Source organism: Triturus cristatus, chromosome 12 (assembly GCF_964204655.1).
Source record: "Triturus cristatus chromosome 12, aTriCri1.1, whole genome shotgun sequence".
NCBI classification, from domain to species: Eukaryota; Metazoa; Chordata; class Amphibia; order Caudata; family Salamandridae; genus Triturus; species Triturus cristatus.
In genome coordinates, this window is record NC_140595.1 from 294465358 (window position 1) to 294479454 (window position 14097).

Below are 14097 nucleotides of genomic sequence, written 5' to 3' on the forward strand. Positions count from 1 at the left end.
ACATGTCATCACCTAAAAGGCAGCTGTCTTGTCGAACATCTGCAGGAAAGGAAATAAAAAGAACAAAGACGAAGGAAATAACAAAGAAAAGTGGAGAGGTCATTATGGGTCTCGGCATCGGTCCACCTGTACCGGCTCGAGTTCCAGGCCACGATAGTCTGCCCAGCACTTCCAGATCTTAAAGTGCTTTCGGGGGCACCCCCTGGCCACAAAGATTGGGGTCTCTCTAGACCCATACAGAAGTCCAGACCATTCTTCCAGGCAGAGACGGAGGGTGCCACCGCTGCCTTCCAAGCCCTAGCAATATCCCTTTTTGCCTGGGTAAATCCCAGAAGCATTAGATGGCGCTTGTAAATGTTGCCCCCGATCCCTTCCAAGACGTGCAGGAGGACCAGCTACGGTGAGCTCGGAAGATCCCACCCCAACACTTCAGAGAGACAGGTCAACACCCCCCTCTAGAATCGCGCTAATGCGGAGCAGTGCCAGACAGTATGCAACAGGGTTCCATCCTCATGTTCTCATCTGAGACACACTGGAGAAGCCACCAAACCCGCCCTCCAAAGCCTAACCCTGGAATAATATACCCGGTGAAGGTATTTTAACTGAATAAGTCGTAGGCTCATTGCGATGGCTGCCCCTCGCGGAGAGGCCAAGGCCTCTGTCAAGTCTTCCTCCTCCATCTGACCAACGTCACCCTCCCAAGTCTCCCTCAGATGCTGTAGCGATGGGGAACAATGTGTGACTAGGGACTGGTATATTTTAGAGATCTTGTGGTCATGGAGGTCCCCAAAAAATACTTTGGCCTCCACCGGACTGAACTCTGCCAGCGTCTCCAACCCCTCCAAGCTAGGGGAGATGGCATGTTGGAACTGTAAATACTGGTTTTCGGCATCTGGAAGTCTTTCTGGATGTACTGGAAGGATTTCAAAACCGGTCCCCGTATGATGTCGCCCAGGGTGGAGATCCCAATGTTATCCCAGTTGCAGAATCCAGACAGAGCCGCCAAGTGTGGTCGGCGTCCATTGTGCAAAGAGGGGTTTCCCGGGTCAATCTGTTCCACCAACCCATCCTCCGTAACGCCTGCCTCCAGATCTGGAAGACAGTCCGCATGGCAGACGGGAGGGAGCGTCTCAACGGGGCAGAGTAGAGAATTGTATGCAAGGTGTGTTCCCCCATACACCGTCGTTCGACAGCGTAAGCCGGATCCATCCTGTCCCCATACCACCACTCGTTCAGGAACGAGCAAGTGCGAGGCCATATAATAGGACAAAATGTCTGAGGTCGCCAATCCCCCACAGTACGCAGACTGAAAGCAAGTCCATAGCGCCACCCTTGCTGCTCCACCATCCCAGAGAAATTGACCCAGGGCTGTATTGACCTCACAGAACCACCTAGGGGGAATCGGGTACGGATGTTTCTGTAGTTAGTACAGGAGGCGCGGGAGCGAAACCATCTTAAAAATGGCCGACCAGCCATAAATAGACAAAGGCATGTGAGACCAGGTCTTAAGGTCCTCACGCACACGATCCCTTACAGGCACCAAGTTCCGATCCCAGGACGTGGTGGGAGAATCCGACAGGAATATTCCCAGATATTTCATCCCCCCATGAACCACCTGCACCGAAGATGCCCAGGAGCCGAGCTCGCCCCCACCACCCAAAACCCAAAGGGTGGACTTTCGGGGATTCATGTATAGGCCCAAGGTTTCCCCAAAGATCTTTATTATGCGAAGCAGCCGCAGTTCCATCCTATCCAAATTCGTGAGGAAGAACAGCACATCGTCGGAGTATAAAGCAATATGATCTGACAGTCTGTGTGCTCATTCGAGACCGGTCACTTGAGCGTCAATACGCACCCAGGTGGCTAGGGGCTCCATTGCCAACGCAAAAAAATAGGGGGACAGCGAACACTCCTGTCCGGTGCTCCGCCCAATAGAGAATGTAGAGGAGACGGAGCCCACCACGCGCACGGATGCAGTTAGATCAGTATACAGCAGGGTTAGATACAACAAGAAGCGAGGTCTTATGTTCAACCTACGCAACTATGCAAATAAGTACACCCAGCTTAAAGAGTCAAATGCTCTGTCCATATCCGCTAGCATGAGCACGGCCCGTTCCCCCAGTCCCTGAACAGTCGCAACTGCTACATGCGCCCGCCGAATGTTGTGGCGGATCGCCCATTGGGGCATAAACCCAGCCTGATCCGGGTGCTCTAATGAAGCTATATGTGGTCGGAGACGATTTGCCAATGCCTTGGCCAGAATCTTGGCCTCGACGTTCAGAAGGGAGATAGGGCGATACGAGGCATGGTGTTCGGGAGGTCTGCCGGGCTTGCGGACCACTACCACTTCCGCATGTCTCCAATCACAAGGCAGGCAACCTGGTTTCCTGGCCTCCTCCACCACTTTGCGATAGTGGGGACCCAGCTGCAGGAAATATTGTTTAAAGAATTCGTTCGGGAAACCGTTCGGACCCGGGGCCTTGCCGGGGTTCAAATCCCCTAGGGCAGCCCCCAGTTCGTCCTCCGTGAATGGGTGATCTAACTCCACACGTACTTCATCAGAAAGGGCCTTATGCGGCCGGTCATCTAAAAAACGACCAATCACCTCCGCCGATAAGAATTCCTTGGGGGCATACAGCTCGCCGTAATACAGAGCGAATCTCTCAGCAATGGCCGATGTGTCAGAAATAGGTGTCCCTTCTGCTCCCACAATGCCCGGGAGAGCCTGGGGGCGAAGTGACCCCTGACATAGTCTATGCAGCAGCTTGCTGGATTCATCCCCCCACTGATAGATCCTGCTACGGGTTGCCAGCCACGCCTGATGGGCCTCATCTAGGAGAAGATGCGAATAGTCCTGCTGCACCAGAAGCAACTGGTGGCGAACCTGTGGCCCCCCCCCTCTCTGCTGCGTGCCTCGAGCCCAAGAATGTCGGCCTCTGCCCGCACGAGGGCCTCCCTACGCGATTTGCGGGCCGCTGCACAGAAAGAAATGTCCACGCCACGAATAGTGGGCTTCATTGCTTCCCACAGAGACACAGCCCCTTTGATCGAGCCAACATTAAATGCCATGTATTGATCTATGGCGTCCTCCATCCGTTCCCTGTAGTCCTCCTTCTGGAGGTTCCAGGCCGAGAGGCGCCACCTGAAAGGCCCATGGGCCCTTCCTGCCCATATAGTGATGGCCACCGGTGAGTGGTCCGAAAGCCCCCGTGGAAGAATGTCTGCCGCCACCACTCTGCTATCGGTCGCCCGGGGGACAAATAAGTAGTCAAGGCGGGAGTAAGAGTCGTGTACCGCCGAGAGATAAGTGTAGCCCTGCGTTGTGCCATGTAGCCTGCGCCAGGGGTCAACCCAGTCAAGGCTCGTCACCAGGGAGCAAAGTTTAGTGGGGTGTTGGGCCTCCAGTGGACCCCCTGGCCTCCACCGATCCCTGGCCATATCCATCACATCGTTCCAGTCACCACCCACGACTGCCAAGCCCTCAGGTATATCTGCCCACAAGGTCATAATTCTCTCCCCCAACCCCTAAGACAGAGGTGGGGGGCATATACACTCCCCAGCATCACTGTATCGCCAACCACAGTGCCCTGCACAAACAGGTACCTGCCTTGAGTGTCCCCCCACGTCTTGACATGTGTGTAGGAAACCCAACGATGGATCAGAATAGCAACCCCCGGGTCCCCCTCACAAACCCTGAGTGGAAGACATGAACATACCCAAAACGCTGAAAGCACAGCACCTTCGTCCCCATGAGGTGTGTCTCCTGCAACATCAGAATATCAGCGTGGGCGCACTTAGCCTACTTCAGAATAGCCCCACGTTTGATCTTGTCAAGCGCCCCTCTATCATTCCAGCTGAGTACCCGGAGGGACCCAGAGACATCTCGTAGATTATCCGACATTGCTACCCTGTAAAGGCCCCATGCAGGTCAGTGACATCATTGACAATTCACAATACGCACAAGCGGACTCTGGAATATTGTAGGACAGTGCAGCTATGAGACAAAAACCTCCAAAACACAACCCAACAGTCCCCCTCCCCACCCTGTACCTCGAGAACAGTGAAGTACCTGTCGCGGCAGGCAGAGCAGGGTGACCCCAACAGAAGGTCCCACCCCTCACCTGCCAATGGATCCCCAACTCACAGCCCATTGTCAGCTGGCCCTCTCTCTGTCCATAGAACCCCACAGAGAGACCAGCCTTCCTCTGTTCTTCTCCGGTCGAAACAAGAAATTCAAGACCACGGGACTACGTGTTCAACCTACGGCTAGTCTGCTGACGCATGCTGTCGTAAAGCCTACCCAGCCCGCGCAGAGGCACCACATGACTGGGAGCGCCGCCTGGACCTGGAGTGCCTGCTACCTCTCCCCCTTGGCTTGAGCTGATTCCGGGCCGTCCCACTTGAGGAAGAGGAAGAGTCAGACTCACTCCTTGGCGGCGAGTGGGGGTGCAGTCGTACTGCCTCATCCGTCCACAGGAATGCTTCCTCTGGTGAAGTTTGAGCTCCCTGAGTCGGGCTTTGGCCACCAGGAAAGACTGCCGCCGCTGCTGCACCTGTTTCGTATAGTCCGAAAAAATCAAAATGCGGGAATTGTCAAATAGCAGCGGTTCTTTGGCCCAAGCCTGCTTCAGGATAGTGCCCCTGTCATGGTAATTAAGAAGCTTGGCAATAATGGGCCTCGGGCGAGCTCCCGGTGGGGGCTTCTGCATTAATGCCCTATGTGCGTGTTCCACCACAAAGCATTTAGACAACGCCCCAGGGGGAAGCCAGCCCTCTAGCCACTCGGTGAGGAACTGCTCCATGTTCCCATTTTCACAGCCCTCCGGGAATCCAACGAGGCGCAGGTTGTTGCGCTGAGCTCTTCCCTCAGAATTCTCAACGCACGATGCAAGGCCCCGTTGTGTGGTCTCCAGAGGCGTCACCTATTGCTGCAGAGTGGTGACGATATCCTCCACGGCCATGATCCTTGTCTCTGTATCCGTGATGCGTGTGACTGCATTCCGCAAGTCCTGTCGCAGCAGCATAGCATCTGAGCCAACTGCCCCAATCTTGGCATCCAAAGCATCTCTGGACTGAGTGATGGCGGCCTTGAGGGCGGCATTGTCCAGCACAACACTCTGTGACCCCCCCGGGCGCCGCAGCTTGTGCGATCCTATCCCAGGTTTATCCCTTGTCATGATGGATCACTCACCACCTTCCACTCTGGACCAGGGCCCGCCTACGATCAGTGTATCCCCTTTCTGATGTGTGAGACTGTCCCAGTTAGGCAGGAGCAACCGTAACAAGGGAACACGGCCTAGACAGTCCCGCAGGCGCCAGCGACGGGAAGACGCACCACAATCCAGGAGGGAGCTGAGGGCCCCCCACCAAGAAGCACCAGGGATCTGAATGCACTCCAAGAAGCACAATGGCCCAGGTCCGCGGCCAGGAGCCCTGGAGGAGGTCAGTGCGGCCCGATAGACCGCCTATGTAGGCTCTCCTTGTATGGGGTGGGAGGATGGAGCACAAGGCCTGCCCCGCGCCTGGCAGCAGGATACTGTGGGGGCGCGACCGACAGTCCCCAATTTAGCGCGCCCACCTCTCAGCACCCCCAGTAAGCACCTCCCGCAGCCCAATAAGACAGCCGACTGACGCAGTGGATACCCCGCAGGGGGTGAGGAGGAAGAGGGGCCGCAGCGCCTGACTGGATGTATGGGTACCGCCTGTTACCACCCTCCCTTTCTTCTCCTTTAACTCTTGCTCCTCCCTCTGGCTCCGTTTTGGGTTTGTCAGGTGGTAGGGGGAGGTTAGTATTTAAGTTTCTCCCTTTCCTGACACGAATGCTTGTCTTTCGTGTTTAGACCTTCAGGCCTAGAGAGACCGCTGGAGCGGGTCTCTCTCTCTCTCACCCCTCTTTTCCCATTTCTTTCTTGGTTCGACTTGGGGCCATATGTCACAAAAGCGGCAGGAGCCGCGTTGCTATTTCATCGTCACGACTAAAGCCGCAACCGGTGTGATTCCTAAAGCGGCCGGAGCAATTTTTTCACTTTCCCCCATCGCGGAAAAAGCTGCATCCAGTTCCCAAAAACGTCAGGAGCCGCGTTGTACTTTCTCCCAGTTGCACCATCGCGGCTAAAGCCGCAACTCGTATTCCTAAAGCGGCAGGAGCCGCGTTGTACTTTCTCCCAGTTGCACCATCGTGGCTAAAGCCGCAACTCTTATTCCTAAAGCGGCCGGAGCCGTTTTTTTTCACTTTCCCTCATCGCGGCAAAAGCCGCTCGCACAATAAATCACCAACCACCACTTACTTGTTAGCAAAAAAGGCCACTTTATTAAGACAGGTGCCAAATCATAATTTTCTGCAATGCAATAACTTTCCAAAGTTTGTCTTCAAATCACCCCAAACCTAACCCCCAATGTAAAACCCCACCCCTAAACAGAATCCCGACCCCTGTGTGCATTTTCCCCTACTTCTCATTTCCTGATCACGTGACTGCTCCCCCCCTCCCCCGTTGGAGGATAGGCTAACCCGCTCAAGGCTGCCCACCCCCCCAGCAAAACCCCGCCTACCCAGGACACTATCCAGCCGTAAAAACAAAACACAATAAAAAACCTGTCTTATCGTGGCAAAAGGAAAAAGAACGTCGGTGTAATGCCAACACCAGGAAAAATGGGGAAGAAAAACAATGCTATGAAACAGAGGGTGGGTGGGTGGGTGGGACAAAAAGAGTAAACCAGCCCCTCCTCCCCGCTCCCGAGGGCCCAGTGATTTTCCCGCCCCTGCCTCCCTCTACTTATCACCTTCGGCGCGCCTCGCGCCCCTAATCAAACCCCCTACCCTGCACCTGGGTGGCCGCTCCATTGTGCGAAGCCACCCAGGGGGAGACCTGGCTCGCGCCCTGCACCCCCTGGGTCCCCCCTCGCACAATAAATCACCAACCACCACTTACTTGTTAGCAAAAAAGGCCACTTTATTAAGACAGGTGCCAAATCATAATTTTCTGCAATGCAATAACTTTCCAAAGTTTGTCTTCAAATCACCCCAAACCTAACCCCCAATGTAAAACCCCACCCCTAAACAGAATCCCGACCCCTGTGTGCATTTTCCCCTACTTCTCATTTCCTGATCACGTGACTGCTCCCCCCCTCCCCTGTTGGAGGATAGGCTAACCCGCTCAAGGCTGCCCACCCCCCCAGCAAAACCCCGCCACCCAGGAAAACCCACAGAGTTTTCCTGCCCCACCCATCAACTTGGTGGTAGTGCACAAACCCTTTTTCAAGCGCACCATATTTGTTCCTTCCAAATTTGCGCAATCAAATCCCGCAACTCCAGCAGGTAATATGCTTGCCCCATTGTAGATAAATGTACCCCATCCTCACGAAACATATACCCTTCGGTGCATTTAATGTTGGGATGAGCTAGGACCCGCACCCCATGACCCTCACAAAAATGTCTCATAGTGCGGTTAACCTTTCGTCTCGCTTTTTCCATTGCTGCATGATGCCGTGCTCCTCTCCAGTGCAACCTTGTAATGAACTCTGTCCAGATCAACTGGGTGCTCTCCCAGGTAGCCTGGAGGACCTCCAAATCATGTTTCATCAACTTTATTAACGACAGCCCTGACAAATCAACGAGGTCATTTTCACCCAAATGAATAATGAGCAAATGTGGCGGTCCCCTTCCAGAGCACATCGTGGCCAGCACCGGAAACAAACCCTCCCAACGCATTCCCCCTTTTCCTTTCCATACCACCTCGTGGCTGGCACTGCGCAGTCCAAGGGAACGCCCACACATCTTTTGTTCGGCATAGACTGCAGCCCATTTAACGAAGGAGTGTCCTACTATCCATGTCGATTTTTTCAAACTTACGGGCCCCAGTGCCAGACCTAGACAGAAAAACAATGATTAACCAAAGAAAAAACGAGGAGCTATGCAGAGACTTTCCGAACATATTTCTCACAACATTTGGACTTCCATCTCCCAATACGGCGTATGTCTGCCCAGGACCACCCCAACCTGGCCGCCTCTGTAGCTGCCCCGATCCGAAAAGAGTGTGTCCCAAAACATAAAGGGTTTTCCCCCAAAAGAAGAAGTACCTTCCTCATGACCGCCAGCAACTGAGCCACCAAAATAGGCTGCCCCGAGGCGTGGCAAAATACAAGACCCAGAGCAAAACCACTAGAAGCCTTGAAACTTTCCCATTCCCCTACAGGGCAGCACAAACCGTCTTCACTTCTGTTTAGGAAAACCCATTTACCCCTGCCCAGCTGATCCGTCTTTGACATTCTCAACCACAGGCTCAACCTGTGCCCCTCAAGAAATACCTCATCACTGCGGATACCTGGCCTATTACGCAGCCCAAGCAGTTCCGAGGCTCTGAAAGCCCCAAAAAACAACCATAAGAAACATAATCTAAACAGCCTGCACTCAGACTCATCATAACATACCAAAGGTAACTGCCGCAGCATTCCTTGCAGCAAATCATAAGTTACCGCCCTGCGTAACTGTTTCGTCCCCGCCTGCACCCTGCTTAAACCTTTGAGGACCCTTTTCACCAAAACCCCCTGAACCAAATCCCTCCCCCACCACAATTGCCCGTAAAAAGAAAGCCCCGCCAACTTGCCAGAAATAGTAGTATGTGTGAGGCCTTTGTCAATCAAGTGTAACACAAAACCTAGCACCAGATGAGCATCGGTCCAACTCCCCCTATTCTCAGCACACAGTTTACCATAGCTCAAGAACTCTCTCCACGCCTGCTGATAGCTCCGTCGTGTAGAAGCCGCTATGGAGTTTTCCACAAAAGCGGCAAGTCTCAATCCCCCCACTCCCAGACACACTGCGGGATTGGCGTCCTGTTGTGTTCCGCCCCAGGAGCCAGCCTGCGAAATCTCGCCCACTGTAAACGAGACAGAGAGTCCGCTATACTGTTATGCACTCCCGGGATATGACGCGCCTTAAACACAACATTGAGCTGTAAACATTTGAGCATAAAAGCGCGCAGCAAGCGTAAAACTCTCACATCCCTGGCCTTCTGCTGGTTAATCAACTGAACCACCGTTAAATTGTCAACGTGGAAAAGCACTGAACGATTCTGAAACTCATCGCCCCAGACATATAGGGCAACCAAAAGTGGAAAAAACTCAAGAAAAGCAATACTGCGCCCTTGCGACATCCAATGACGTGGCCAACTCTCAGCGCATCAGCGGCCCTCCCAAAATACACCAAATCCATGCGCACCAGAGGCATCCGAGTAGATCTGCACTTGCCAAATCATGTCTTCGTCCGCAAAAAACAAAGACACCCCATTAAACTCTGCTAGAAATGTCAACCATATAGCCAAATCAGCCAGTGTAGCCGCTGAAATACGCACTCTGTGGTGAGGAAGAAAAGCCCCAGACATGGCCATGCCCAACCTCCTGCAAAATGTTCTCCCAGCCCGGACCACCCTGCATGCAAAGTTAAGATAACCCAACAGCTTCTGCACCTTCCTGAGCTCCAACTTGCGCTCTTCAATCACCGAGGACAAAAATGCAGTGATTTCCTGAACTTTCACCGCTGGCAACCTTGCTACCATTGCAATGGTGTCTATTTCAATACCCAAAAACACCATCGTCGTGTTGGGACCCTCTGTCTTATCCGGGGCCAATGGCACACCCAGCTCCTGCGCCAACGTCTGAAAAGCCAGCAAAGCTTCCTGGCACTGACCTGTACCCTGAACTCCAATGAAAAGAAAATCATCCAAATAATGACAAATGAGGGCATGTCCAGTAACCTGAGTGAATCGCCACTGCAGAAATGAGCTGAAAAGTTCAAAGAGGGCACAAGAGATAGAGCAGCCCATAGGAAGCATTCGATCTACATAAACAGCTCCCTGCATCTGCATTCCCAAAAGTTCAAAGTCAGAAGGATGAATGGGTAACAGCCTAAAAGCAGATTGGATATCACTCTTGGCCAATTGAGCCTCCCTCCCTGCCGATCTAACCAAACGCAGGGCATCATCCACAGAAGCGTAGGACACACATGCATCATCAGGCGATATGAAATCATTAATGGAGGAGCCCTCAGGCCATGACAGGTGGTGTATCATGCGAAACTCCCCTGCTTTCTTTTTGGGGACCACCCCCAGTGGAGAGACAATCAAATTGGGCATAGGACAGCTGGAAAAAGGACCAACAACTCTTCCTGCCTCCACTTCACCCTGCAACTTCAGCTGAACCACCTGTGGCATCTCCTTAGCGGACTTCAAATTATCGGACCACCTACCAAGTCTAGGCCCCTGGTAACCTATTTTGAAGCCGTCCTTGAAGCCCCAAAAAAGCCTACTGGCGGCCTCAACATCAGGATACTCCTGCAACCATTGCCCCAAAACCTCCAACTTAACCGGAGTAGGACCCCTTTCCTGCAAACTGGAGAGCATTTCCCCTTCCCCTCTGCCCCCTACCCATGTCACCGAACCGCTGGCCGGCGAAGCATTGCGTGAGGGGATGCCTTCCACCACACTGGGAGCACTCATGCTTATATCGGCAAAACTGCCAATTGCAGAAACCCCTGTTGAAATTCCAACAGGCTCCAAAATTAGGGGTCTGACCTCTGCCCCCAAACCCCGCCCCAGGCTGGGCGGGACGAGCGGGAAAGGGCCGATAAGAGATAGGTAAACCACTAGCCGTGTGCGTAGTAGCCGGCGGCTGAGACGACGCCATCCATTGGAGCCACAGCTCAGAATCCACATCGCCCCAAGGTCTGTCCTGCGACACACTTAGACGAGCTCGAAACTCCTCATCATATGACAGCCATGCGAAACCCCCAAAGTAACTCTGAGCCTTCCGAATAATATCCATGTATTTGAAAATTGCCACCGCCCTATCTGGATATTTTTCACAATATACGCTGGCATATATCAGGAAAGCAGAAGACCAGTTCTCAATAGTCTTAGGGACCCTAGGCCGCCTCGCCAGCTCCCACTCCTCCTCCTTGGAGCCCTCCTTCGCCTGAATATCACGGTGCAATAATTTAAAAACATCCACAAACTCATGACGCCAAATCCTGCTTTTTGTCTTATCTGATAGATGCGAGCCCAACGGCATAGCAATCCCCATGTAAGGCAACTTCTTGTGTATATTTTTATCCTCCTCCACTGCCTCCGAGGCACCCTTACTCTGATCCGCAATAGACTGTGACCCAGGGACGGATGCAGCCCCCCCCCCTCCCCTCACCCCCTGACGAACCTTGCTTCTCAGAAGAGGACTTGTCCCCCAAAGTATCCCCCCCAATGCCAATAGATCTGGTGGCCTTCGGCGGTGGACCCCCTGGCTGCCAAACAGAACACCACCCCGGCGTACCTGTAGACAATGTAGCTTCTCGAAGGCTGCTGCCTGGCCGGTCCCCTTGCTTGCGACTGTTAGCTGCCAGAGCCTGTTCCTTTGCATAGTCCGCACCAGACGTCTGCAAAAAACTAAGCACATGTGGTTGCCCCAAACAACCCCTCTGACCCTTCACAGCTTTCCCCACTTTTTTCCCCTCGTCACCATCCCCGTCTCTCAATTCCCCATCCTCCAATTCCTCATTGTCCACTTCCATATTCCCCAAAGCATCCAACACACCTGAAGGCGCCCCACTGTTCCCCATCTTGCCCAAAAAGCTCCCACTCCCCGAACCGAAATGCCACTGTGCATCCGTGTGAGCAGAGGGGTGACCTAACGGAGAAAGGAAATCCGATCCAGATCGCCCTCCCGTAGTAGGCCCCCCAGACAGAGCCGCAGTGTGCTCCATCTGTCTGGAACGCCGGCCGGCCGCAAACCGCGTGGCTAAAACCGGCATATCTTCCTGGAAGCCGCTCAAACCCTGTAGTTCCTGCTCGCCCACTGCAAAGTCTCCCTCTCCCAACAACCCACTCCTACCAACTCCCGGGGTACCCCCACTGCCCACCCAGACCCACTGGCCCTCCTGCGAATCCGTCACCCTGGGTGTGGTAACCCCTGACAAAGGAAGAACGCCTGGCTTGTGCCCTGACACCCCGACAGATCCCTGCTCCGCAAACTGGCCGCTGAAATCAACCTGCGAAACCAGGGGGCATGCGCCCAATACTGCAGGCGATCTGCCCGGCAACTTCTGGAAATCCACCCCTCCCTGTGTACTCTTCAGCCCCAGTGCGCCTCCTCCTGTGCGGCCTGCCCTCGTTCCCACCACACCCGGGGCCCCCTCCACACTTTGCAGTGCCCACATCCCTGATGTCCCCCCAGAGGGGCCCTCAGAAGAGATGTCCGTATTTACAAGCACAGGCAATGCAGGTGCCGGGCTCAACAGAAAATTCTGCCCATTCAACTGCACCAATTGCGTACTGCTCTGCCACCCCAACCCCTCAGAACCTGCCAACTGGGGGATAGCCTGCTCCTGAACCGGCCCGGGGGACTCCAGTCCACTACAACTCTTTGGCCGCCTTCCGCGTGTAGCACGCATAGGCAGCCCGCCGACCCTGCCCCCAGCGCTCCGCCCACGAAGCCCGGTCGATGCCAGGGGTCGCCCCCGCCTTCCCCGCACTGTAGCGCGCCTCCCGGCCACAGCAAAGCAGGCGGGCGCACGTACCTGAATCGACGCTGACACCTCGTCGGAAGGGCCAGCCTGTGCCTCCTCACCCTCAACACGGGCCGGTTCCAGACCCACCTCCGGACCCTGCGAGGCCTCGACAGCTGCTGCTGGCCCCGGGGATAAACATGCCGCCACCGCCTTCGCGACCCCGCTGCTGGCCTTTCGAGGTGCACGCGTCAGGCCCACCCATGCCTGTCCAGCGACTCCCGGCTTCAACAGGTCGCTTCTGCCTGCCTCGCAGAGCACCCGGACAGCCTCCCGCACCGCCTCCTGGGACGTCATTCTTCAGATGCCGGCCTACGGTAGGGAAAGCTGGACAAAAAGAGTAAACCAGCCCCTCCTCCCCGCTCCCGAGGGCCCAGTGATTTTCCCGCCCCTGCCTCCCTCTACTTATCACCTTCAGCGCGCCTCGCGCCCCTAATCAAACCCCCTACCCTGCACCTGGGTGGCCGCTCCATTGTGCGAAGACACCCAGGGGGAGACCTGGCTCGCGCCCTGCACCCCCTGGTTCCCCCATCCAGTTGTGTTTCCCAAAAGCGGCAGGAGCCGAGTTGTAGCCGCAAACAGTATTTCCCAAAGCGGCAGGAGCCGCGCAGCTTTTTCCTCATTGCAGCAAAAGCCGCAATCAATGTTTCACGAAGCGGCAGGAGCTGCGCTGCACTTTCCCTGTTACAGCTAAAAGCCTGAGACAGTATTTCCATAATCAGGGTGTTCAAAGCGACAGGAGTCGCGTAGCCTTTCTTTGTCATGGTAAGAACCGCAAAACGTGTCTCCCAAAGCGAAAGGAGCCGCGTAACCTTTCTTTGTACAGTTGCAGTTTATTCACAATGATTTTTGACGCCATAATATTTTGATCCTTCTACGTCCAAATTTATTTAGAGGCGCACAACAGGAGTTGGCCGTACCGCCTCCAATGCTAAGGTACCTCGTGACTTTGTGTTATAGATTTGTTGCCCAAACTCCTAAGTAGGGATCACTGGATGAAGTGACCTGTTTTCTCTGTTATGATTTAACCCTTATCTTACCATTGCCAAGTTTCCCTTGGTAAGTAAGAAGTCTTTGTGTCCTTTCTTCTATAGTTTACATCCACGCAAAAACAATAACGCATATTTTCCTTTTATTAATTTGGGGCTCATCTTTTCAGCTTCTCGCATTTCTTTCTATCTTATAGACTTGCTGGTCTCCTTACCTTCGTGGAGGCTCCCCTGCAGAGGTTGCTTGATTTCCTGTTCCATTGTGGTCCTCATCATCTGTGAACATCACATCTAGCCCCATCCCTGCACTTCTCAGCGCGCCTCATCAGGTGCTATTCTCTTCCCTTTCCCCTCGGAATCAATCGCCCATATTGTGGAATTCTGTGTGGAGGATTGATTTGGAGGTGAGAGGGGAGGCTCTCTTTGTTCCTGTGGTACCTGGTCTTCAGGTGAGTGGGGTATTGACACTGCTCAGGGCCAGGCTCCAAACCTCAAGTGACACCAATGGTGCTCGCGCGGCCCGATTTGGCCGTCGAAGCGAGAATACTTCCAGGACCA